This window comes from Ixodes scapularis, unplaced genomic scaffold, assembly GCF_016920785.2.
Source record: "Ixodes scapularis isolate PalLabHiFi unplaced genomic scaffold, ASM1692078v2 PGA_scaffold11__112_contigs__length_91849675, whole genome shotgun sequence".
NCBI lineage: Eukaryota > Metazoa > Arthropoda > Arachnida > Ixodida > Ixodidae > Ixodes > Ixodes scapularis.
In genome coordinates, this window is record NW_024609837.1 from 38731891 (window position 1) to 38759218 (window position 27328).

The 27328-nt window shown below is 44.3% G+C and overlaps 1 pseudogene; it reads left to right on the forward strand.

The window, feature by feature from the left end:
- LOC8037963 overlaps positions 1-27328 on the forward strand; it is a 69994-nt pseudogene that overhangs the window by 32593 nt on the left and 10073 nt on the right.

Below are 27328 nucleotides of genomic sequence, written 5' to 3' on the forward strand. Positions count from 1 at the left end.
ATATCAGGGTGCGAGCGAGCGCGGGTTAAGGTGACGAGAGCGGAGGAAGTCCCGTGTCCAAACTCTGCGAGTTAATTATAGCCACTGCCGCGGGCCGTCAAGCTTCCTCGTATCCCGAACTGGGCGCTGGCGTCCATTGCCTCGGAAACGCTGTTTTGTTGGCGCTTCTGGGCGTCGCTTAAACGGTCCCCTGGTCGCCGAAGTGAACCGCTTCCGCTGGCCCGGCCACGCTTCCCGTGAACCGCGGCTCGGAAATTGGTATTTTTCTCGTTCCCAGAACACCGAGCCTCTCGGCACCTTTGTTGAGAAATTAGAGGCACCTTGAGGGTTAGAAGTGTGACGGCAGGTCGGAGAATATGAGGACACGCCAATTATCAAGTTTAACTGTCTATAGGGGGCGCACTAGTTCCTATCAAAGTGGCTGTCATCAGATGGTCGTTATAGAACATTTGTACGAGGTTGTGTCTACGACGCCTACGTTATTATCTTTTTGTAGAATACGAGCAAATATAAGAGCCTTGCCTCCTCCTTTTAAGTCGGAGATGTGTAAATAAGCCGCGTATTTTTGGAGCGGAAGATCCAAGAGCTAGAGAGCGCGATTCTCACGTCGCTGTACCACCATCGCCGAAATATGCGAATAGTTGATACGCAACATAATCACGGAGATATTTATTGGTCGTGTCCCTAATTAGGAGGCCAATCAATATAGATTTCTTGAAACGCTGGTTTTCAAATTAAGGTCACAACATTTATAGGCCTACTGGGTCTGCTCTTGAGAGGTTACTGGCAATGGTCACTTTTTTTTTCTTGTCTTGCCCGAACAAAATAAAATTCTGTCAAATATCAATTTTCAAAATGTTGTTTCCTTGTTAGCATGAAGGATCAGTTGTCTAAACGAGAATAAAATTTGGTGGTGTGTTTTCCCGACTCATTAAAATTATATGATTTCTTTACTAAAAAGATCAGGCAAAAGAAAACTGGAATTTGATTTAGTTTTGTGATTCTGGTTTGCTACTTCGTGCGAAATAGAATTGACTGAAGCGATGAAATAGAAAAGAAAGAAAACAAAGCGTATCCAAGACATACAGTCTTTCATTTTACACGCCGCACATCCGTTCACTTACGAGCAGGGAATCGAACGTTGCGGAAGCTTTCGAGAAACCGATTGAAGTAACATTCATATCTTCAAGTAAAAGTTAAGAAAAAATAAATTTTTTTCAAAGATATTCTGCACGCTTGTTGTTAACATTTTAACTTATAAAGATGCACCAAAAGTATAAAGGTTTCCTCGTCAGTGTGACATACCGCGCAGTCGGGCCACAGAGAAGAGCCCTGTTGCTCCTCCAGCGGTTTCGTCTTTTCGGTCGATAGAACCAACTCCACGGAGCCACGGGAATAAGACGCGGAGTATTGGAAAACGAAACAAAGATCGCCGCACAAAAGCAAGCATAAAAACACCAAGGATAAAACAAGAACGAAGCTTGACAAAACAGATAAAAGCTCAAGGTACACCTAAGCATTTCTTATGAGTTGTGAATGCGAAAGCATGCAAGCCACTCGTCCGCTCCCTTTGTCGTCTATTGCGTACTAATGCACGCGCGCTTCGGGATTTCGGAGGCAAGGGCGCAGCGGCCAATGAGGGCTTCGTCGACTCGCGCCAGCCAATGGAACCGAAGGCGAATCGCACCTATTGGGATCGCGGAAACTAGGAGCCGCTTTCGCGCTTTAAACTGATGACGTCAGCTCGCTCCATAAGACCGTTAATGCTTTCGCATTAGAAGGAATGATTCGGGAGCGACGGAGGCTTCCTTCTGTCTTTTGCTCCACTAGGTGAGAGCTTTAGCGGTGACCGCAGTGGGGCAGAAGCTCCATCCGTAATTACGTTACTGTAATTTGGGACAACGCAGCTGCACACCGAAACGTAGCGTGTGTCGGTTTTCACACATCGATATTTTTTGACGGTTTTGAATACGCGTATTGTTATGAGAGGGTGACCTTGTGCGGCACAGACAGCAGTCGTGAATTCTACTCGACAGGGATGGAGTTTAAACTCCATCCAAAATTTTTGTTTTCTCTACGAGACGTTTTCTAGTACCGCGCCTTTTATGAAAAACCGGATAACGAATTGGCTTATAAAAATTTTTGTTTCTTGTTTTGTTTTCTTACGTGCCTTTTTTTATTGTTTGGTCTTATTTTCGCCCCGAATTTACACAGTTGTCGATTAATTTTGTACTACATTTTTGTGAAATGAGAGCTTTATACTCTCATTCAGCAGTTTTGTTTCGAAATTCTAAAGTATTGGTTTTATTTAACATCTGAAGTCCCGAAGTCTGTCGGTTTTTAGTGTATTTTTTATTTTTTTATTTTACTGAGCTTCTGCATCTTGAACTTGTACACTTATCCGGAATATGGGCATTATGTGTGGGTTTTCAACTTTATGTGCTTTCTTCTCTGTTTTTAATAGCTTTCTTTAGTAAAGTAGCTACTTTTAGTAGAATCAGTATGAATGCCTTTATTTCACAAAAACTAAATAAACTGTCAAAGTTTTTTTTTCTTTTTTTACGCAATACGACAAGGCGTTATTTAAGAAATTTGCATTTATTTACGGCTTGACTTACAATTAAGAGCACAAATCGTGGCCCTAAATGTTTCTGAATTTCTTATCTAAGATATAAAAAAGAACCTCATTTAACGTGCTATGAATAACATCATTTAACGTGTTATGAATATTTTAATCTAAAGTACCCTGTTGGAAAATATCGATGATGGAAAGATGATGGAAAAGGCTCATACAAGCGTAACCGTAATATGGGACATCCTATACAAGCGAAAAGGCAGCTCCAGTATAGTGGATTACGGCGGAACGATACAGGTAGGCGGAACCATACAAGCGTGTCGTATTATGGGACGTCCTATACCGGTGTAGTGGATTATGGCGGAACCACGTAGGCGGACGGAACCATACATGGATAACGTAATATGGGACATCCTATACCAGCGAAAAGGCGATACCGGCATGTTGGAGCCATATGGCTCCAACATGGTGGTTTCGCCTTTTCACTGTTGTACACGGCAATTTAGTTTTAAGCTTTACATATATGTTTAGAAAGGTCGTGAAAGCTAAATTAATGCGATTTGTGCAGGCGAGTTATATGGCCAGGCGTACGTAGTATAGGGACCTAGTCGTAACGATCAGTCAGATAATTAAATACAATTTGTTAATTAACTTTTTAATTAGTGAAAATGAAACTATGGTTTCTATTGGAAACTTGCTGAGTCACTGAAAACCACAAAATCAACTCTTTTTAGAAGGATATAATGCAGGGGTAGCATTTTACGCGTTCTGTAAAAATGCTTTATTTGGACGAGTTTCTAGGTTTCAGTTTCTTATCAGAGCTCATCTTTGCGCCCACGGTCCTGTTCCCCAGGGGCTTAGACGCGCAACACACGTGCGCCTTGCTTCCCTCCATCCTACGAGGGAGGCGAGGGGGCGGCTTCGCACTGCGGCCACCGGGCAGCAGGACCGTAGGTGCAAAGATGCGCTCTGGTAAGAAACCGAAGTCTCGAAACGCGTCCAAATTGACCATTTTTTTAGAACACCATAAAATGCTGCTCTTGTCTTATATCTTCACAAAGAAAATTGATTTAGTGTGTTTTGATGATGCTTAGAAGTTTCTAATTGGAACCATGGGTCTATTTTTACTGATTAAAAATTTCAGGAACATACTATACTTAGAGAGAGGCTGAAGCGGTTTTGTATTTGAGAGAACACTTTTAAATCTTCTTCATTTGACCTCCAGAATCTCAAATATCAAAATTATTTGCCAATTTAATTAATCGAGGCTGCATAGAGTCATTTTTAAAGCGCTTTGAAAGCACTTCCCTAGAGAGCGACGTCACAAGAGCAGCTTTCAAAATCTTGGTTCACGCATCTTCAGCGCCTATGAAAGCTATGCACGCACATGCTATTTTTTAAAGGGGCAGAAAAATGTGTCACGACTGGTGCCAATGCGGGAGAATATACCTAGAAAACTTGCGACTGGACGCGCGGCCCTTAAGCGACACACACTTGGCGGCTGAAAGGTCTTCTTACGATGTCACTATTGGTAGGATGTTTTTTTTATGTTTTCTCACGTTTAGTTATATCTTTGTGGAAAACGAACGGGATATTCAGATTCGCGGGATAAAACCACGCGAGAATGAACCTCCATCTAGTTTTCTGAAAGAAGTCTGGCACATCTCTGTAATAAGCCGACTGATCATTACAAATTAGCCTTTTATACCATGCCGCCCTGGCCATATAACTCACATGTACAGACTGCGTAAAGGTAGCTTTTACAGCTTTTTTTTTAAAAATCTGTAAAATATACAAAAAAAAACACTCTGTAGAATGTCCCCCAATACAATATGATTGTATGCTTCCTTTCTCGCTTGCATTGTTCAAGAAAGACTTGTGGATATCCAGCGTTTCATTGGAATGCCGGATGTCAATGAGTCTCTACATCAGTGAGTGGTTTCAAACAATTATGATGTTTGCACACCAGTAAGCTCTTATCTGAGGCTCACCAGGAGCACTAAGAGCAGAGGCAAAATGTCGTGACCTGGTAAATTTGGTTGCAGGTATTTATTTTTAGAAGAACTGCATGCAGCAAAGCTTAACTTTGCTCAAAAGAAGATAATTAAAAATTCAATACTGAACAATGGTGTCCCTTGAGCTGTCAGACCAAACTCCCACTCTTGTCACTCAGGAGTTCCTAACTTGTGCGTAGAGGATCAGCACAACCCAGATTTGTGCTGCAAGCGCACCTGCAATATAAAAGTTGAAAAAACATGAGATGAAATATGAGACGTTTACAATTCTCTGTAATGAGAAAATACAGTACAGCTCTCGAAGAGGAAGATGGGAGGGTATGCCCCTCCTTCCCCTCCCCTCCTCCTCTTCTGCTCCCTCCGATTTAGGGGGAAATTTCCCCACTAAATTTAGCGGGTTAAGTTTCCCAATAAATTTAGCGCGGAAATTGATGTCACATAACCTCAACACAAATGCAGTTTTTCCGCTAAAAGTAGCGGGGAAAATGACGTCACATGACCGTGTCACGTCATCCATAAAAACATTCAGTTTCTCAGCTAGACTTAGCGGAAATATTAATGTCACATCACCACAACATTAATTCAATTTCCTGCCAAGTTTAGTTAAACGGTTACGCCGACAGCGACGCCGCGAAACGCGGAAACGGGTGCTAACAGCTGCGCTAAAAACTAAATGCATCAGGTGAAATAAAGTGAACATTAGATATACTGTAAGAAAAAGAAGAGAATCTAAGATACCGTTCTCAGATCCTTCCTTTTGTCCGTTCTCAAACGTTTTGATATCAAGAAATGTTTATCTCTTTATTCATACCCAGAGAACCCGTCCCAGTTTCAGCATGAATGCAATAAATCAATGCAGACTAGACCTAGTAAACTATAATGCACATAAAAATGAATGTTTGCCACATAGTCAGGTATCAGTCAGTGGCTCAGATCTCAAAATACATTTGTATTGAGGAACATTCCTGAATAAAACTTCTGGGCTTCGAATTCAACAGTTTGTACTTCCATAAGGAACACTGTATGGCACTGATTTTTTTTGTTTTTTGTGACACATCAGAAACAGCACAACACTGTCATCCTTGCATACCTAACAAGAATTTGTATTTTTTTTTTTTAGCATGGCATGTGCTATTCTAATGCCCATACAGCCTCCTTTAACAAAATTTCCTTTGTATAGCTTTTTATTGGTTCTTATTTAGCTCGCACGACAGATTCGGTACCTTGAATTCTCACTCGGCATCAACAGTTTTATATATTAATGTAATAGCGAAAGACAAGATGTATGGACTTGAGTACGGTTCAACAAGCACAGATGTCGAGAAAAGTACTGAGGAAAACTCAAATGTCAAAATAAAAATAAGCTGGAATGTGGATACAATTATGGACATGGTCATGAATACAGTTAGCAGATTCAATATAAAGAATATGTGTTAGACGCACGCTCAAAGAAACCTGTTGCATCATTATTCATTCAAATTACTTTGCAGAACCCAGCGCTGCAGTCTCAGGTGGAAGTTCGCTGGATGAGTCTACTGAAAATGAGTGTAGACGGAAAAAGCAGTTTGATCTGCGATAATGAGCATCACATAAGTGACATGTCATTATTACTGTTACAGTGCCGAATGTTCCAAACTGTCAGTCGCATCATTCTGTGAATTCCCTCCGTACATTACAGGGTTTGGCTCTTTCGAATGCTTTGCGAGAAAAATGATGAACTGGAAATATCTAGAGTAGTTCTAGAAAAACTATTTCCAGAATCTTATCTCAGCATCGCAAAGAATATAAAAAGTTTCTAAAGACAAGGTTAGTGCAGGAGTTGAATAAACTAAATACTTTGTTTTTCGAAACCATCTTGCCGTAGTAAACGTATGAAGTTCCCCTAGGTAGAGCTAGTCATTACGGATGATTGTGCCCATTGCATACCATAAAAATTTAATTTGCGACCTACAATATTTACAAACTCAATTAACTCTGAATAAGTGGACCACTTGGCATTAAAGATTGGCCTCACCATGACTGTCTGCCAACATCTACATAATAATTTTCATGAACCTATGTATTTCAAGAAAATATTTGGTGCGAGCTGCTTAAAACACAATAGCACTTTTTAACGAGTGCTGATTGTTGGGCAAGTTGGTACGGTACGTTAGAAAACATAATTGCGCTTTGAAGACGGGGACATAGGAAGGACAGACACCATCGAGTGCTAACTTTCAACTGATTTAATTCAAGAACCTCAGCGTAAAAACACACTGCGTCACCGCACCACATCTCAACCAATCCGTGGCCCTGCCACGGACCGCAAGTACGCCAACTCCTTATCCGCCAAGTCAATTGACGCCACACTGACACAACACGTGCCAGAACTATTTATAGCATCAGCCTCCATAATCTCTCTAACAGTCATATCTTTGTGCCTAGCAAGAACAGTAGACAAAGCAAATAATGGTTTGCACTCGCAGTGATGATCTGTCGTGTCACTGTCATGACTGAGGGTGCAAACAATTATTTGCTTCGTCTACTGTTCTTGAGAGGCACAAAGATAGGACTGTTAGCGAGATTATGGAGGCTGACACTATAAATAGTTCCGGCACAAGTTGTGTCAGTATGGCGTCAATTGACTTGGCGGATAAGGAGTTGGCATACTTGCGGTCCGTGGCAGAACGGATTGGTTGAGATGTGGTGCGGTGACAAAGTTCGTTTCTACGCTGAGGTTCTTGAATTAAATCAGTTGAATGTTAGCGCTCTGTTGTGTCTGTCCTTCCTATGTCCCCATCTTCCAAGCGCAATCATGTTTTCTATCACACTTTTTAACACTAATAGAAAGCCTGTAGTGGGCCACAACTTAAGCAGTTTTCACTTCATTACGAAGAGCAATTACACATATGTGAACCATGAATATAGGCCTGCACTGAATTTTTTTCTTAAGCTGAACGTGCAAGTTCCTGTTTTTTTATATTTCACATGTCCCGACTGCTGGGTGTGGTAGGGACATAAGATTGATGACACCAACGAAACACAATGATTATTTTAAGAATTTGTTTGGGTAAATCACGAACAAGGCGATCTGCGGGAAGTTATTTCTGTGACACCGTCGAACCTACATCCGCGGGCTTTAAGTTCACATGTTAATCATGTCTGCAGACTCCTTTTTGTAATTGGAACTCCATCCAACCCAATATTTGAATATGTTTTTTTTGCATTTTAGGCTTAGTAGTGCTTTTGCTGTTCTAGTAATAGGTAAGAAAAATGCTTATTTCAAGTGGCATACCTAACACCTGGTGGCACGAGGACTCCCCTGTCGTGACGCTGATCGAAAGTCATAGGCAGGGAGATACTGCGATGCTCTTGTTGCTGGGATTATCTCCCCCATGGTCCTGGCCAGACCAGAGAAAAAGATTGAGTCCAAGCTTGTGGCCACTAGGATCTCCAGATCTTGAGGCACCCAAGTAGCTGAAAATAAAAACAAATCACAATCAAGTACTTGGCAGAGCTACATTAGAATGGCTAGCATATTCTTTCGTGATCAGCACATAGATCCTCTTATTTTAGTCACAGTCAACCCCAGGACAAGGCCACGTAGGCGTTAAAATGATGGGCACCGAATTAAGGCGAATGATCAAATGCATTCATTTAACCCTCTTTCGCCCCAACCTGAGAGACTTCTGTCAAATATTCACATTCAACTGTAAAGACTACAAATAAAACTACTACTGCAATGCAGAGCCGTATAGTCTGTTCTCAAATGTTTTGATTTTAAGAAATGTTTATATCTTTATTCATACCCAGAGAACCCCTCCCAGTTTCAGCATGAATGCAATAAATCAATGCAGACTTGACCTTGTAAACTATAATGCACATGAAAATGAATGTTCGCCACATAGTCATGTATGAGTCAGTGGCTCAGATCTCTAAATACATTTGTATTGAGGAACATTCTTGAATAAAACTTCTGGGCTTTGAATTCGACAGTTTGTACTTCCATAAGGAACACTGTATGGCACTGATTTTTTTTGTGACACATCAGAAACAGCACAGCAGTGTCATCCTTGCATACCTAACAAGAATTTGTATTTTTTTTTTTTAGCATGGCATGTGCTATTTTAATGCTTATACAGCCTCCTTTAACAAAATTTCCTTTGTAGAGCTTTCTATTGGTTCTTATTTAACTCGCACGACAGATTCGGTACCTTGAATTCTCACTCGGCATCAACAGTTTTATATATTAATGTAATAGGAAAAGACAAGATGTATGGTCTTGAGTATGGCTCAACAAGCACAGATGTTGAGAAAAGTACTGAAGAAAACTCAAACGTCAAAATAAAAATAAGCTGGAATGTGGATACATTTAAGGACACGGTCATAAATACAGTAGCAGATTCAATGTGAAGAATACGTGTTAGACGCACACTCAAAGAAACCTGTTGCATCTATATTCATTCAAATTACTTCGCAGAACCCAGCGCTGCAGTCTCGGGTGCGAGTTCGCTGAATGAGTCCACTGAAAATGAGTGCAGACGGAAAAAGCAGTTTGATCTGCGAAAATGAGCATTACATAGGCAAATGACATGGCATTATTACTGTTACAGTGCCGAATGTTTCAAACTGCCAGTCGCATCATTCTGGAACTCCATCCGTATATTATAGGGTTTGGCTCTCTCGAATGCTTTGCGAGAAAAATTATCAACTGGAAATGTCTAGCGTAGTTCTAGAAAAACTACTTCCAGAATCCTAACTCAGCATCGTAAAGAATACAAAAAGTTTCTAGAGATAAGGTTAGTGCAGGAGTTGAATAAACTAAATACTTAGTTTTGCGAAACCATCTTGCCGTAGTAAACGTATAAAGTTCCCCTAGGTAGAGCTAGTCATTACGTATGATTGTGCCCATTGCATGCCATAAAAATTTAATTTGCGACCTACAATATTTACAGACTCAACCAACTCTGAATAAATGGAACACTTGGCACTAAAGATTGGTCTCACCATGACTGTCTGCAAACATCCACATAATAATTTCCATAAACCTATGCATTTCTAGAAAATATTTGGAGCGAGCTGTTTAAACTGCCATAACACTTTTTAACACTAATAGAAAGCCTGTAGTGGGCCACAACTTCAGCAGTTTTTACTTCATTATGAAGGGCAGTAACAAATATGTGAACCTTAAAACTAGGCCTGCACTGAATTGCTTTCTTAAGTTGAACGTGCTATGCTCGGTTCAATATATTATCTTTGCAGAGCTGACAATGTGCAAGTTTCCATTTTTTTATATTTCAAATCGCCCGACTGCTGGGTGGGGTAGGTACATAAGATTGATGACACCAACGTAACACAATGATTATTTTAAGAATTTGCTTGGGTATAGCACTAGCGAAGCCATCTGCGGGAAGCTATTTCTGTGACTCCGTCGAACCTACATCCGTGGGCTTTAAGTTCACATGTGAATCATGTCTGCAGACGCCTTTTTGTAATTGGAACTCCATCCAACCCGAGATTTGAATGTTTTTTGCATTTTAGGCTTAGCAGTGCTTTTGCTGTTTCACTTCAAGAATAGGTAAGAATGCTTATTTCGAGTAGCATACCTAACACTTGGTGGCATGAGCACGCCCTTGTCGTGATGCTAATCGAAAGTCACAGGCAGGGAGATACTGTGATGCTCTTGTTGCTGGGATTACCTCCCCCATGGTCCTGGCCGGACCACAGAAGAAGATTGAGTCCAAGCTTGTGGCCACTAGGATCCCCAGATCTTGAGGCAACCAAGTAGCTGGAAATAAAAACAAATCACAATCAAGTACTTGGCAGAGCTACATTAGAATGGCTAGCATATTCTTTCGTGATCAGCACATAGATCCTTTTGCTTTTATACTTTGTACTTGTACCTATTAAAAAACTGCTCCTTCACAGCCACAGTCATAGACACACCCCAGGACAAGGCCACACAGGCCTTGAAATGATGGGTACTGAATTAAGGCGAATGATCAAATGCATTCATTTAACCCTCTTTCACCCCAACCTGGGAGATTTCTGTCAAATATTCACATTCAACTCTAAAGACTATAAAAAAAACTACTATTGCAATGCAGAGCCGTATAGTGGGAGAGTTTAGCCAGTGGGTGTGGTGACAAAGGTGGCGGAAAGGAGGAAAGGGAGGAGAGCGCCGAAGGAGGGAGAGAGAAGGCAGCAAAAAGGAGACGACCACTATTTTGACGCAACGCTGTTGGCGCGGAGCACTGTTGAGGCTATGTGTCGTCTGCTACTGGCTTAATTCATTTTTGCCTTTATAAAACTTTGCGTTTAAACATGGAAAAACTTCTTTCTTTAGGTTTTTAAGCCACCGAGGAATAACACTATATTATTTTATTGCCAGAGCCTGCCAAATAAAAGCAAAGGGCAGGTGTCTGGATAGAAAGAGTTTAGTTGGCGCACCAAGAGGCTAACCAATAAAAATGGGTACCACTCTGCGCAAAATGCCTAAAGAGCGTGCATCTCAACTTGACACTAACAGCGGCATACACTATCTATTTTACTGACTAAAGGGTACTAGATCATTATTTCCAGCTAACTAGTCAAACTAGATATTCTTGCCGACTTGCTTTTTAGGAAAATTTTTAAATTTACAAGAACTATTAAGACAACAGCTAAAAAAAAGCAATGGCAAAACCAACAATCGAATTCGCCTGCTCTCCAGTAGCACGACATCTATAGAAGGCAGACCTGCAGAATGAGCAAGCAGTCTAAAAAAGAGTATGTCCCATGTATAATTTGTTTCCATGCTGCAAAGCAAGTGCTGGAAAGAGGTTTCACGACATTAACAAAATTTCTTGCAATCAGTTGAGAACAAGTTAGAGCAGCGAACTTGTCCTTGCCCTTGGCATAACGTCTTAGTGTTGCCCATGGAAACTCAAATAAATTTGTAAATAAAAACAAAAAAACTAACCTTTATAAAAAAAAATCTAGCTTTCGCAAAGAAAAGTTATCTTGAACAAAATATGCGGGATACGGTTGTACAGCATCCATTTCTGTGCTGAACCAATTTTGAGGCAAATCTGCGACAATGAAAAGAAAACGCCCGAGTACATTAGGGAAAGACCTACAAGAAAAAAATTTAGAACGACCACGGGCAGGAATTTCTGGTGAGGCTCTCGGAGTGACACCCTGCAATGGGCCTGCGCAGACCAGAGAACAAGATCGGTCAGAGCTTGCAGCCATAAGGTGCTTCATACCATGAAGTTCCAGAAGTAGCTGCAATTGGAAGCAGAGTGCATTTCATTTCTCTGCAGAATGGAGAGTTTAATAGCTAGTATGCATTCATAAGGTGATACAGTCACGAATGCAGATTTTTCAATGCAGCACTATATCACCAAATTGTTAACCGTGCCGGGCAACACTAAACACCGAGAGCATTATTCCAAACTATCTCAGTTTAAAGTTAACCACGGCAGAAGCTGCAAGCCATGTGACCTTCAAGTTGGACGCCATGGTACGTCGAGCTTATAATCATGTGTCACACTGTTTTTGCTGCAATGGCTTGTAGTGTAAAAAGTGGTCCAGCTTAAAGAGATGCAAAGTATAGACGTTTGTGAGTGGGGCCCTGACCTAGTCTTGAGCTACATTGCGAGGAAGGACGTTTCAACCGGGATGTTTGCTGCCTGTATCCACACAACCAGCTTGTGGACAGCGATTGCTCGAGCCGAGTACATGTCCTCGACAGTGCCATTATTTGACAAGCAGTTTTATGAATGTTAAACATGACTGACTTACAGAGAGACTGCATTTCAACGACTAATGACTTGGGATACCTAACTGAATACTGATATATTAACTGAATGCAAAACAAATTACCTGGCAGGCATTAAATTCATCAACAAGGTGGGTCGACTCCGCATTAAGTTGGAGTCGATGCGTCAGGCACGTAGCCAGGATTTTGTTTCAGGGGGGGCCCACTCAAAACAAAATGCTGTATGAGGGGGAGGGGGGAGAGGAGGACCCATGCAAAATGGAAGATATCGGGGGGGGGGGGGGGTGGGGGGGGGGGGCCGGGCCTCATAAGCCTCCCCCTGGCTACGTGCCTGCGATACGTAATAGGACAATACAAACAAAGATATGCCTTACAATTCCTCTTGCACCCCCAAAATGATGTGTTTTTGAAGGTAAGATACACAATGTTCTTGATTCAGAAAGTGCCTCAGCTGTACAAATGCATATGCAGTAAGGGCACTCGCCAAGCCTATTCTCCTCAGCTCTGTGCAGGTTAAGCTAAGTTAGAGTATAGAGGTACACGCTCACTGACAGCATGAGGAAGGCAGGGAGAAGTCTCCGTTGTTCCACCACCAGCCCGTCTGCTACCTTCGATGACGTTTCAGCGCCTCATGAGCCTGGAGCGAGCACATCTGTCCAAAGTGGGGTAAAAAGCACAAGCACGTGCTGGAGGACGCCCAGCCATTCTCTTTTTGTCATCGGCTATTCTACATATTTTAGTATGACATATTTTTAAGTGAGAAAAAGTATTGCAAATATGCAGTCCAACTTTGACCATAATACAGAAGTCTGATAAAGATAACAGTTGCCATTCACCATTTTCCAAATAAGTGGTCCCATGTATTGGAACATCTACACATGTGGTGCGTGAGTGGGTTCAGGACTGAGACGCTAGAAAACGAAGCGCTCACAAGGCATGTCTGGCCCTTCCAACCATGCGGGTACATTCATCGCAAATCCCCGATTTTTAGACAAAATGATTTAGAATGAGCAAATCTTGTCTACGCCCGAGGTAGAACATTGAATTGTGATTCCCCCATATTGTGCCAACCATCCTTCAACCTGCGGTACCAAGTGCAAATGAACTATGTTGCGCTGCGGCACGCGTCCATGCTGCCTATTTCAGGGAAAACCACTGCTCGTGTTGAAGACGACATCCCACAGTGTACAGGCAACAATGTTTAACGAACTAAAACAAAATTGATATCATTCAATAGACACAGATAGGCTCACAAAGTGTCGACACCATGATTGTTGTTGTTGGTTTTACTCTTGCATACAAACAAAAGCGACTTCCTCTTTCCTCTGATGTACAGTAAAACCCCCTTATCTTCGTGGCCCCTATTTCTTCTCGAATCGGTCACAGAGCACATAATCGCAGCCACTGAATTCTGCAAAATTAAAGGCCGCGAAAATTAAAGGTTCGCCAACATTAAAGAGTTTACTGTTCTTCCGTGTGTCACATGATGTTAACATTTCAAGGAGGCTGAAGGTATTGGTTTAAGAAAAAATTGACCTATAAAAAAAATGCCCTTCTCCAGGTTAGGCACGCGAGGTTCTTTTGCACTACCTATAAGGCGGCAAGTTTGTTTCGGCAGAGCTTTTGGTTAAACGGAGTCACAAAAGTAGCTATACTTGGAGTCAACTATTTTGTGCTGCACTATAAAGCTAGAGTAAATTCCACTGTGCTTCTGCACAGCACTGCTTGTTGCGAGAGCATATGTGGTTTAGTGTTGCATCCCATTTGCATGATCTAGAGAAACTAGCACTAGCAGAGTTTGAGCACTCAAAAAAAAAAAAACACACAGCCGACTGTGGAAACATTGAGAGATGCACACATGTGAACTGTGCATTTCTTAAAAGTGTATTCCAGCAAAGGTAAAGACAATATGTATACTTACGGCGGCCATACTTGGCTTTCCCAAGCATGACCACTTTTCCCTCGGTAGCACCATCCAGTAAGCACCAGCAACACGCCCATGAGACGCCGCCGACTCATGGATTGAATGACGACCCGCCTGAGGTCTTGGAAGGAGATCCGGAACACTGCTTTAGGCCAGATGTGGTATCTGGAGGGGGCAGGGACTAAAAGTAAAAATTAACAAATTTATCTGAAGCGCTACATTCCTATAGCATAAACTCTAGGATAGCAGTATCATTTTTTTTTTTGAGGTCAGTGATGCATTTTAATTAAACACAAATGGTTGGTTTATATGATGAACCAGCAGCCCCTATTTTCCTTAAGTGTAACGGAGTGTCTAACGTTACGTCCGACGGAACCCGAAATAAAAATTAAAGTTACGCCCAACGTAACTGTCAAGCATTCGAGTTGCGTCCGTCGTAAACCAAAATAAAAATTAAAGTTACCTTATTTACTCGAAAATAGGTCGAACCCTATTTACTGGGTCCATAGAGAATAAAAAAAAAAGTAATTCAAATATAGGTCGACTTTTTTTTTATTTTTAAGAACAGGGGAAATTTTGGGCAAAAGAAAGAAACAAACCTTTATTTACATCACTCTCAGCTAAATCACGGGGCGATGCCAAAAACTTCATCACCGTCAGAACTTCTGGACATGTCATCGTCGTCCGAAGCTTCTTCAGCTGGGTAGACATCCTCGCGTATTCGCAGCAATACTTCACTGACACCGTTGTAAAATGACGACAGGAAACGAAAGAAGGTGCGAAGCGACGGAAGACAAACTACAAAGACGCAAGCAAAGCCGCCGTGTCGCCATGAGCAACACGCGAGCCGAGCCGCCTCAAGCAACTAACAAAAGTAACTTTTTTTTTTTTTTTTTTTTGTGTGTGCGCGTTTGCAAGGATGGAAGGTAAAGTGCGTGGCGCATCGCGTTCCTCTCCTTCCCCGTTGCCCAGCAAGGGGAACGCTAGAGGCGCGATGTCGACATCCGACGCCCGAGGAGCGGCACGGGCCACCGCGGGCGGCGAGCCATTTCGGTTACCAAAAGCTTTTTGAAACAAGAAGCGGCGCGGCTCTACGGCAACGCCGGCTCGGTGACTCGATAGCTTCATGCCTCCGGTAGGGTCGAAAAATTTGGTCGCGAATACAGGTGTCAAAATTCTTTAGTCACAACTTCTGAAAAAAAAAAGAAAAAAAAAAAGGTCGACTTATATTCGAATAAACACGGCCGCGCGACGACACACACATTATGAAAGCGATTGGTGCGAGCGACCAAGGCGATGAGCGACGTTTTCTAGAAGCCCAAGAACCGAGCGGCGCAAGCAGCGGGAGTGAGAAATCTTCGTCGCTCGGCGCCGGCACTCGTAGCTTCTCGCCGTCGCTCGTCTCGTTGATCGCTATATTGCTTACATGCCGTTCAGAAAGGCGCTCTAAGTGCTTAACATTGCATTGGGACCAGCCTCGCATCCAACCGTAACCAGTCTTGACTTTCTTTAAAGCCGCACAGGTAGAAGTTAACATCGTACATACATCGTTTTCAAGCATGGCTCCTCGTTCATTGCTCGATTTACATTTGCGGTAAATGACAAACCGCAATGAAGCACAATTATTTTAGTTCAAAATTGTCACGAACACTTGGCACGCATGCTTACACAGTAGCGCACCAAACGTAATTTAAAAGTAGAACGAAAACGGGACGAGATTCGCTTACCGTTTCACGGAGACAGACGCCTTCGGATCACAGGCCTAAAGAACTCGGAAGTCGCCGGCGGTCCGGAGATCGGACGAGGCGAGCCGACCGCGCTGACCCAGGCCGACCACACCTGGTTGAACTATGAGAGGCGCCGTCGAGTTTAGAACCAGAGACGCAGTAGAAACGGACCGCAAAACATCTGTCCCGTAACCGTAAACGAGCCAACGAACCACATTATGGTGTACTAGAACTGGGCAGTGTGTCGTCCGCGCCGAGAAGCAACGGAGGGAGGAGGTCGGCGCAGCGATGACGGCGCGCGAGGAGGCCAGGGGGCGCTGCGGGTAACAGGCGTGCTCCTTCCCGCTCGGATTGCCGTGTGGTCGTACTGCTTGTGATCGCGTGGTTCGCGTCGTCGCCTTGTTTTGCTGCAGTTTTATTTATTTTAATGGTTGAGTGAAATGGATTGTGATCGGTGCCGCTCAGTAGGGTGTAGAGAACGCGTGCAATGACAGAAAAACGGCGGGACAAGAGAGACGGGACGTGTTTTGTGTCGGGGCAGTGATTTCCCTACACCCCTCAGCGGGGGTGTACTCCCCCCTTGTTTTTCCGAAAGCACCCCTTTAATTCGCAACGACTCTTATATTCTCAATGCCCTCCGAATACCCTCCCTAACCTCAATTCCTGGGGTTCGTGCCGGGTTGCAACAGTGGCTACCGGTCCTGCAAAGAAGCCCGTTCCCTTTTTCGTGCCCCTCTCGAGTTCAATCGGCGTCAGTCGTCGTCCCGCAACATTAAAAGGAGTGACAGGGAGACTCTGCTTCATGTAATGCAGGCTGTCATGACAGTCGTCCTCTACATTTTTTTTCCCGGACTTTTTGCACTCTAAAGTATCTGCTAAATCGGTTTTATAGACACTGGTTTGGGCACACCGAAGGGTCCTGTGCACGCTGACTGCATTAGAAAGGCTTGGAGAAGTGACTGTGAAAATATGACGTTAAAGGTTATGGCCTCACATGAGCAAATTATTTTTTTTTTCCTAACGGCTTTAAAAATATGACGGTTGGCCCAGCACTCCGTCTCTTCAATGAAGAGGTGCTAAGAGGCCTCTTTTTTTTTACCGCAAGAAAATTGAAGGGTCTTATGGCCCAGCGGAAGATACTGAGTAATTTATCCTGAAGATGTCAAAGCTCATCAAGATCATGACCTCACGTTGGAGAATGCAGAGGTACAAAACGCCATAGGCGCCGACTACGAAGGAGCTCGGGAGCCCCCCTCTCCCGAGCTCTTGTGAAAAGCAAGTACCATCGCCTCCGGAATCCTTGGGTGCACCTCATTAATCTCATCTGTGCGCTGGCGCCCAGTGTATAATTAAAAATTTATCTGTGTGCCCTGGTGCCCACACATATCAATATAGCTGGTGCTCAGTGGATAAATAAGAATATATACACTGTGGTTACTACCAGAGCTGGTGAGTGGATACATTTTTCTAACTATTGGCACAATCCTGTTTGAAGACCCCACGTAGTAACAGCAAATACGATAAAGGCTATTGCTGGAAATTCCTTCGAAAGCCCGTGGAAGTAGTTGCGTGAGTCGGCAGTGGCACCTCCATGCAGCCTACGGAAGTAGACGGTATAGCCCGTTTTGTAAGCCCCATTTTGTTTTCCCAAACATTGAAACAATTCATTAGGGTAGTGAGCTTGAACCACGGAATTCATTGATCACAACTACAGTGACAGCGAAATTATAGGGTCACAAAAGCACACATTTGTTTAGGTATCACGCCATCAGCATGCTTATCCTACGTTATCCAGGGGATTACACACGTTTGGGACGTCTCTTTCAAGAGACTTCCCCAACGTTTCACTGGGGGATGGATTTCCCGCAGCTATTCAGAACGCAACATTGTCAGCGCGAACAAGCGATCGCCGGTTTTTCTATGAGAAACCAAAGGATCTCAGCAAAGTTCGAATTGCTGAGGACAAAGCTCATTCGGGTCTATAATGCAGGCGATAAAAGTTCGTCCTCACTAATACTCTTTCGAAGTAAATCCAAGAAAGCGCCAATGTCTTGTTCGCGCTAGCAGTGTCGCGATGTGTACTGTGGCGTCCTGCCCGAAGATGCACGTCTCGGGCAAAGCATTTGGCAACGAATTAGTGTGATAAATAATATGTGAAACAGCAGAAATAAAGAATACCGTAAAGAGTTGGCCAAACAATACGAAACAATCGAACATGTGCGGAACGCCAAGCCAGCCAAGCGCTACCGCTGCCTGCGCTCCGCACTCCGGCAGCACGCCTACTACACGTTGCGCCCTCTCGCGGCCACCGATCCGGTCATCGCTGAAAGAGCCCCCCCTCCGCCGGCGCTCGCTACACTGCCCAGTCTTCTAGTACACCATAACCACATCGCGCTATCTTCGCCATTGTTCGCCATCTCCGCGACGACCGGAAGTGGAAGCCGCGAACTGAGAAAAGCCGCGGCAGCGGAAGCACCGAAGCCACTGGGCGGAAGCCTTAAGTTTCGGTTTCGGTTTCGGTTTTCTCCAACGCCGGCTACGGTCGCTACGGTTGCGGGCTGGTGAGTTTGTGGCTGGTTGCGAGGACGCGAGGGGCCACGAAAAGACGCCGAGTTTGCCGAGTACGAGCAACGGGCCGTTTGCCGCTGTCGACCGGCGATGCGGTATCCGCGGCTTGGTGTTACGATCGGTTTCTTGCCGTGCACGTTAACTCAAAGCTCGAAGTTTCGCAGTTCCGTTCCGGCACCAGCCGCACCACGTTTTCCGGTGCATCGCACGTGGAGTCCTTTCGACGCATTCAGTGAAAGTAAAGATCGTGTCCGCTGTCTTCGGTGCTGTGGAAGAAGTTGCGAGACGGAAGAAGCATCAAAACCAAGGCGTTTAGGACTCCAGGCCGGGCCGCCGGTTCACTCTGAACGAGAGGCGACGTGTGTGCCCACGCTTTGAGGAAGCCTCCGCGTTTCGCCGCGCCAGACCTCGCCGATCGCGACAGAACCAACCGGACCCCGAGTCCGAGAGGCTCTTGCGCAGCCAGGAACGGCACCGAAGTAGGAGCTGCTCGTTCTGCGCTACCATGCAGTGCTCTACAGTGCTCGGAGCTCTCGGGTGTCATTCGTGCTTGCACTGAAGCCATTGTGACCCCTTCGGACGCGCAAGTCGTACTTCGCAAAGGTTTGGACGGGGCCGCCCTCACCGAGCAGCTCCGCTATATTCCGCTTACTTATGATCGCAACGAAAGCTTGCGTTTGTTCTCGGGAAAAAAAATTGCGGGACCGCTCTCCGCGCCGCTGACGAGGTTGGCCGCCGCCATGTTCTCAGCTGTTCACTCGCTCCTGCAGCGAGCGCCTTGCGATTATCCTTCCCGTTCCAAAATGCGATGCGCTTTGCGCATTATGCCGTTTACATGATCATATATTGAATGCGGCAACTGGATTCAATGCGACTAAGTCGCATTCATGTAAACGCGGCTTATGTTCTTTTTCGACATACATGGTGTATGTACGATACCGGTGGTGAACGATGGACGTTTTTGGTGGAAGATGGCGGTCGTCTTTCTGCATGTATGATTTAGTTATACCGGTGGTCCTGTGGTGTAAGCGTTTTGTTGGAAAGAAGGCGGTCGCCTACGTCATCGGACGCAAAATCATACCAGCCACACGGATTCATATCGGCAAGCAAACTGGCTGCCAGTATAGACAGACCCGGAGCCATAGCGGTGCCGGTATCTCCAGTTATGCAGAACGCCAAACCAAACTAGCTGCATACTTAATACCAAGAAATTATGGTGGTGTCATACCAGAATTGTAAAAGCGGCAGGTTTGTTTCTTGTACGTTTTTCCAATAGGGTATTATGTAGTTTTATGTAAGTATTGATTAATAATGCATGAAAACATGAAGACACACGAGCAAGAACTATTAACTGCGACCATTATTTACTTTCAGACACTTTGAAACTTCCAAGCGTAAACTCACGTCGTATGCGCCCATCCCACCATGCATTTATACAGATCACGTGACCCCTCATTGTTTTTATCCGCCTGCCGCACCGGGATATTTATTCGGTCGTTTATCTCTCGACCGGCGTCAGAATCGCGGTTTTGCTTCGGCGCTTTAGGCACGTCGAGGCTTTCCATCGTCGTCGCCAAGAGGTGTCCTTATCCCTCTCTCGGGTCCCTTAACATTCGTCGCGGTCTTTTCTCTTCCCTCCGGATGGAGTCCTTTAGAGTACAGAGGAGCATTAATCTCGGAGTCGTGGCACCGCTTCAGCTTCTTTCGTGAGGTTCGGTGGTGGCGAGGGTGTTCTGTCTTGTTCGTGTTCCCGGCTGTCACGACGCCGTGATTAGGGCTGTGTCTCGGACTGTGTGCATGTGATTTGACGTGGCGGTACGATCTACACAGCTGCCGATCGCGAAATCTGCACAGCTGCCGATCTACGATCTACACAGCTGCCCAAAACAGCGGCATTAGCGGGAAACATCGCCAGAAAAACAAACCCGGAATTAAGATGTGCGAACATAATAGGCCACCAATGTCCCAACGAGGAGCCCCAAGTGACACAATTACGTGAGCCCGAAACACAGCGTAAAAGACGCCGCTAGAAATTCTTCGATCACATTTTTGCTAAATCACGAGTGTGCCTATCTACGTAAATATCTGTGACTAGAATAATTTTTTCTCCTTTTTTCTGCGCTGCATGACCTCCGGGATGCGGACCTGTCTACTACAGGGTAAAACAGGCAGACGCTAGGCTCTTTAAATCGACCGAAAAGTTCGGTTTCTTAACCTATCGCGCTACGACTTTGTGCAGCGTTGCCCACAGATGGTGCATTTGTTTTTGTACAATTTGCAAAGAGCGAACTTACCTGAGGAAAAAGTAAAGAAAGAAAATGGCTTAGCTGCTATGGAAATGCAGCGACGCCACCGGTCTGCAAACAACACGGCGCCGTTTCGCACGGGAGACAAGAGATGGCGCAAAAAACGGCTCTGCGCCAACGAACGAACATACGGCGCCGAGAGCAGGCCTTTTTAGCAGACGATCTTTTCGACTCAAAAGCGGCGCGCGTTCCGCAGGCGGCGACAGTCGCATAAACAAAAAAGACAGGCGCGGTAACAGCAAGGAACTGCAGTTCCTTGTCTGTTAAATACACCGGCTCTCGGCGTCGTCTGCTCGTTCGTTGGCGGCAGTTGGCGTCGCGACCGCTTGCGCCATCTCTTGTCTCCCGTGCGAAACGGCGCCGTGCTGTTTGCAGACCGGTGGCGTCGCTGCCTTTCAGGAACACGAGTGTTTGATAATTTATGGGGAAAAATGCTATCACCTAAAATCTTGCGTTGCATAGGACACTCGGCAAAAGGTGTGACGTGTGTTCGAAACAACACCCTCTACAACGTCGACATCGCATGCTTCACAGCCCTTACAATCGCACGCTGTTTCTTTTAGAGCGCAGCTCTTAGGGGCCCGTTTCCGGCTTGAGCGGCGTCGGTGTCGCCGTCGGCGTCGGCGTAACCGCGCGGTGCATCATGGGAAATGTCCCATAATGCACCGCGCGAGCCCCCCACCGGGGTCACGTGACCTCGTGGGGGGCACGTGACCCCCCGAGGTCACGTGACCCCGGTGCATCATGGGAAATGTCCCATAATGCACCGCGCGATCCCCCCACCGGGGTCACGTGACCTCGTGGGGGGCACGTGACCCCCCGAGGTCACGTAACCCCCGCCGATGTTGCGTGACCCCCCAATAACGTCATCGTCACTGATGACGTCACCGGCATCCACATCGTCATCATCACTGATGACGTCATCACCACTGATGACGTCACCGGCATCCACATCGTCATCATCACTGATGACGTCACCGGCATCCACATCGTCATCGTCATCATCACTGATGACGTCACCGGCATCCGCATCGTCATCGTCATCATCACTGATGACGTTACCGACATCCGCATCGTCATCGTCATCATCACTGATGACGTCATCAGTGACGTCACTGATGTCGTCACCGGCATCCACATCGTCATCGTCATCGTCACTGATGACGTCACCGGTATCCGCATCGTCATCGTCATCATCACTGATGACGTCACCGGCATCCGCATCGTCATCATCACTGATGACGTTACCGACATCCGCATCGTCATCGTCATCATCACTGATGACGTCATCAGTGACGTCACTGATGACGTAACCGACATTCGCATCGTCATCGTCATCATCACTGGTGAAGTCATCAGTGACGTCACTAATGACGTCATCGGTACCCGCATCGTCATCGTCACTGATGACGTCATCAGTGACGTCAGTGATGACATTATCGGCATTGGGGTCACGTGACCCCCAAGGTCACGTGACCCCCCCCTGGTTAGTTTAACCCCCCCCCCCCCAGTGCCCTTCCCTCCTCCGCCTCAAGAGCTGCGCTCTAATTCGGCGTTACAGGGAGTTGTAAGCAGCTTTCATTTTTTAACTCCTCCGTTGCGCTCAGAGGCAAGAACCGTAATCGATTCATTCCTTTGTACATTCTCATATCACTTTTCTTGTTGGTCTCAGAGCGGTGACAACATGCGTTGCTTACCCAAATATCGGCGGATGTCAGGTGCATCGTGTAGTAACAGACGTGTTCAACTATCGCTTAAGCACTGTTTTCAATGGAGTGACAGACAGCTTAAAGAGCAGGGCATGGCAAACCCCGAGCATTTCATTACTGCTCCTCAGCCAATAAGATTGCGGCATCATCCAACATGTTCTCCGAAGAACAAATGGCGAAGCTAGTATCGTGATCATAACAGTGATCCTAACACCTAATAGCCCTGAGTGTTCTGAGCTGTCAGTTTTCATAATAGCGGTTTTGTAATAATTTCGCCTCAGTTTAAATTTGTACTCTTTTAGTTTTTCCGTGACAAGTAAACTCATTGTGTGTTTTAAACATACTCTGGTTCCAAAAATAGTAAATTTACGTGTTTTATTTTCTCTTTAGCGAGGCATCTCTCCACCAATGAGTCGAAGATAAGAAACAACAAAAAGAATAACATGATCAACCCGCTGTTGGTAATAAAAGAAAAACGATGACAACTAGGGCGACAAAACGGGGCTTGCGACACGTCTGCTTAAAACCACTGTTTAGTTCAGGGGTGGCCAGAGGTGTTGGAGACGCAGACAAAACTAGAAACGTTAAGAGAGCTACAGGGAAATATAAAAGAGAAAGGTGGAAGGGGGAGGAGGGCCGCGTTTTACAAGAAACAATATGGAGGGAACACTCTTTTCCAAGGGGGACAAGTAAAATTGTTGAAAACGACAAATGACGCCAGGCTGCAGAACGTTTCTTCAATCGCCGAGCAATAATGAATACGTGGTTCGCTAGCCAGCCACTGCCCCTGATGCTCGTTATTCGTACACAGTTCGAAATTCTTTCTGTATAAAAAAAAAAAGGGTTACTGGACAAATCTAGGCGAAGGTGAGGGTGCGAAGGTGGAGGGGAGGAGCAGGAGGATGCGAGAAGAGGAGCAGGAGGATGCCAGGAGAGGAGAAGGAGAGGGGACGAGGGAAAGAAGAGGGGAGGAGGAGAGGGAGGAAACGACGAGGGGGAGGAGGAGGAGGAGGGGAGAAGGGGAGGAGGAGGGAAGAAAGAGAAGGGAGGCAAAGAGAATGAGCAGGAAAGGAGGGGAGAGTACGGAGGAGAAGGAGGGGCATACCCTCCCATCTTTCTGCTGAAGGGCTGCGCTCTAAGTTAGTTCTAAACTATATACGAAAGAGTCTGACGAAGAGGACGGACAGGACAGACGAAAGATGTTTGTCCTGTCCGTCCTCTTCGTCTTACTCTTTCATATATAATTTTGAATTTATTACCAACGCGCTCAATCCAAGTTCTCTAAATTAGCATTACAGATATTTGTAAACGTCTTTCATGCTTACTTTTCTTTCTTTTATATATATTTTTTATTAGTTCCCGTTCATAAATCTGTTCCATTCTTTTTAGTTTTCTTCCTTTTTGTAAGCTTGTCAGTCCCTTTCTATTTCAGTATTCGTACTTTTCCTTTTTCCCTCACTTTCACTATGCACCACGCCCAATCTTATTTTTATTGTTCCTCTATTCACTCTACATCTTTCTTTATATCTAATAGCAACATTTTTATTACTCTATTCTTCTAACCGTTCGTACTTCTCCCGGTGTTCGTCCCAATTTTCTTCTTTCTAAGACCCCGAATCTTCCACTCCCTGTTATGGCCGAATGCACTTTGCATCCAATACAAAGCTCTGGACAAACTGGCTTTCGTTGTTTCAATGTATTCTTGCTCTTTTTTCCCTATATTTCAATTGTATTTTTTACGAGCAATTACGATCGCACCCCCAAACAACAATTGTTTCGGGGCAGCGACCTTCGAACATGTGTAATCTTCCGAAACAAACTTGATAATGATCACTTATGTCTTTCAAAAACAAGTTGATTATAATCAAAATGAACAACAAGAACAATCGTTAAAAAGAACTACAACCTTTGGATTTGTATTGAGTGCCTGAATAAGGTACATTAAAAATATTTTATGCACAAAATGCTTTTCTAGGGCAAGGCAAATTTTTTTTTTGGCATTGCATATAAAAATTGTGTAGCCCGCACTCTGCGTTTGCAATGCATCGAAGTTTTGGGGCAATATGTCTAACCTTCAGAAGCTAGTTCCAGGACACGAGCAAAATAAATTAACGGAAAAGAGCGGACAGCCGGTATTTCAACAAATTACCATTTTTCAATGACTGCATAGAGCTTAACGTTCTAACCGAAAACAGCAAATATAACCAAAACCGAAAAAACAAATTTGAAGACCCAAGAAAACGCCGTGAGATAAATCAATAACGCAATACAGAACGGAGCCGGTCGCCCAACAAGTGTGCACCAATAACTGAAACAGCATGCAGAGGGGAGGGGTGCTGTCTCTGTTGGGCGCTCGTCATAGCTAGAAATTATGAGTCGCCGACAGTTCGAGCGTGGGAGGCGGCGAACGGAAAGCATCGCCCCTACATGTCGGGTTCCGTCGTCTGTACAAAGGAGGAGAAGTGCTCGCGACATTGATGTCCCGCTCAGCCCCCTCCCTGAAACTTATACGCGGGCTTAGAAAGATTGAGCCTTGATGTCCGATTCCTATGTGTGCAGTGCCATTCGCTTAATATCACGTTGATTTTTGCCACACTCGTTGTGCGAGATATCGTCTCCCCGAATATCGCCTACGCGAGCTAGTAAAATCAAAATTTTTAAGTTTCACCACAGATAAATTTTAGGAGATGAATAGAGTGTCAGGAACGTGCTGATTGCTCACCAGGCTTATCTCTTTCGTCTATTGTGTATCGCAATTGAATAAGTACTTCTGGAACTTAGCGACCTATTGGTAAGAGGCTTGAACAGAAAAAAATATATAAAAAATATAAACAATAATTAATTTTCACGAGAATAATTTATGTAGGTATTACTCTCTATATTGCATAAATTAAAAACAGGAATTGAGAACGTAAGATTATGTCTTAAAACCGTGCAAAGACAGGTCCTTTTTTTTAAAATTGATTTTGGCCTGAGTTGGAAGATAATGCCTATCATATCTACCCACCTCAAAATAAAAAAAAAAATAAAATATTTTTATACCGAGCTAATCACCGAACGGGGGTGGTGTACGTAGTATGACTCGTTTTAATAATGTTTATTTTATATTTAGACAACTTCCTTTAAACCATTTTGTGCGAAAAAAAGGGCATTTAGTAAAATCAATAACAATTTCTTGTGTTTCTTAGTTTTTGTGGAGACTAGCTCTAATTTCTTCCTAGTTAAGACGATAACTATTATGAAACTTTAACCAAAACAAGCCATATGATTTAAGAAAAAGTAAAACACGCTAACCAGATTTCTTATAAAAGGAGCGTCTAATATCGAGTCATATTATAGCGGTCCTTGCGCGCCGACTGCGCAGGCATTGCTTGTGTAATCGATGGCCGAACGCTTTTGCGCGCTGTCGATATTGGCAGCGACGTCCTGTGACGTCATTGGCCCTTTAATAAAACCCATGATTCGCGTACGTGCATGTTGCCGCGCTACTAGTTCGCATTGCCATGTTCGCTGTCTTCTGAAGGAAGTGACCTAGGTAGAATTTTATTTGATGTATTTATGTGATTCAACAAGTTATATTTGTGAGTGTTACCAAAATATTTTTTAGTGTCAGCTTATATATTACATCTTATTGTTTTCCCTATTTTCACTGCACAATCATAGCAGAGACCATTTATCTTTGCGAAGTTCCTGTTGTGTGTTTCATAATATAACCGCGCTTTTTATATGCGTTCGACAGGATGCAAGATGAAATGCATTAGAGCTCATTTTACCTTCATTAAGAAATACTGACCAATTTAAGTTTTTTGTAGGGTAACGACGAGGTTTAATGATTGTGCTTGTTGATACTATGTTACATATTTGCTTCGCTTCCTAGGAATCTATGGTGGTTTATTTATTTATATTAACAAAAAAGGTTAGGTTTGTTTTATGACAATCGTTGGGATATACCAGTAGTGAAGTATACAGTAGGAAGTAAGGCATTTTTTCCGGTTTACATTTCCGTCTTTTGTCTGACACCGCAGTCAGACGGACAAATTAAAGGCCTTCATAACGAACTCCTTTAAAGAATCAGCGAAATAGCGCATCATCTTGGGCTTACCGACGTGCGCCAGTTTGCTGACCTTTCAAATAAGCTCATTCTGAAGGACTCTATGGTGCCAATCTGATTGCGGTGTAAGTCTGTTTTTAAGCAAAATATAATCTCCGCAACCACCACAAACAATGAACATCGCTCGACGTACTTTTCGCCAACTAAGCCAATTGGAACTGGCAAAGAATATGTTGTGATTGCTTGCAGAGGTCTGCCCGATCGTCATGGTTCAATATTTTGAAGGAAACTGAAATTAAAGTCACTGCTTACTGAATGTCGGCCCCCTGTGTTGTTTAGAGGTTTGGTTTTTGTTTCTCGGGCAGAAATATAGTTTACCTTACAGCTATGTGAGCAATGACTGAACCTATTTCAAGACTCCCGAGAAGTACTTTCGCTGCCCATCTACACCGACATCTCTCAGGGAGACCTTGCAAGTGTTATTACGTACTAAGTTGTAAGTGGGGCAATGTTTTGTTACAAAGATGCCGCAAAAAATCACCAGGATAACTGCGTGTAACCGGCTTTGTAGGAGATACAAAACGTACCAAGGCGTTGAGCGCCGAGAAAGTGCACCACTTTTGGCGGTCCTTAATTGGGTTTCATCGGATTGTAGCTTCGCCCGCTGTCTTACTTAAAATGAAGCAGACTGTAGCGGCAAAGGCACTTAAAT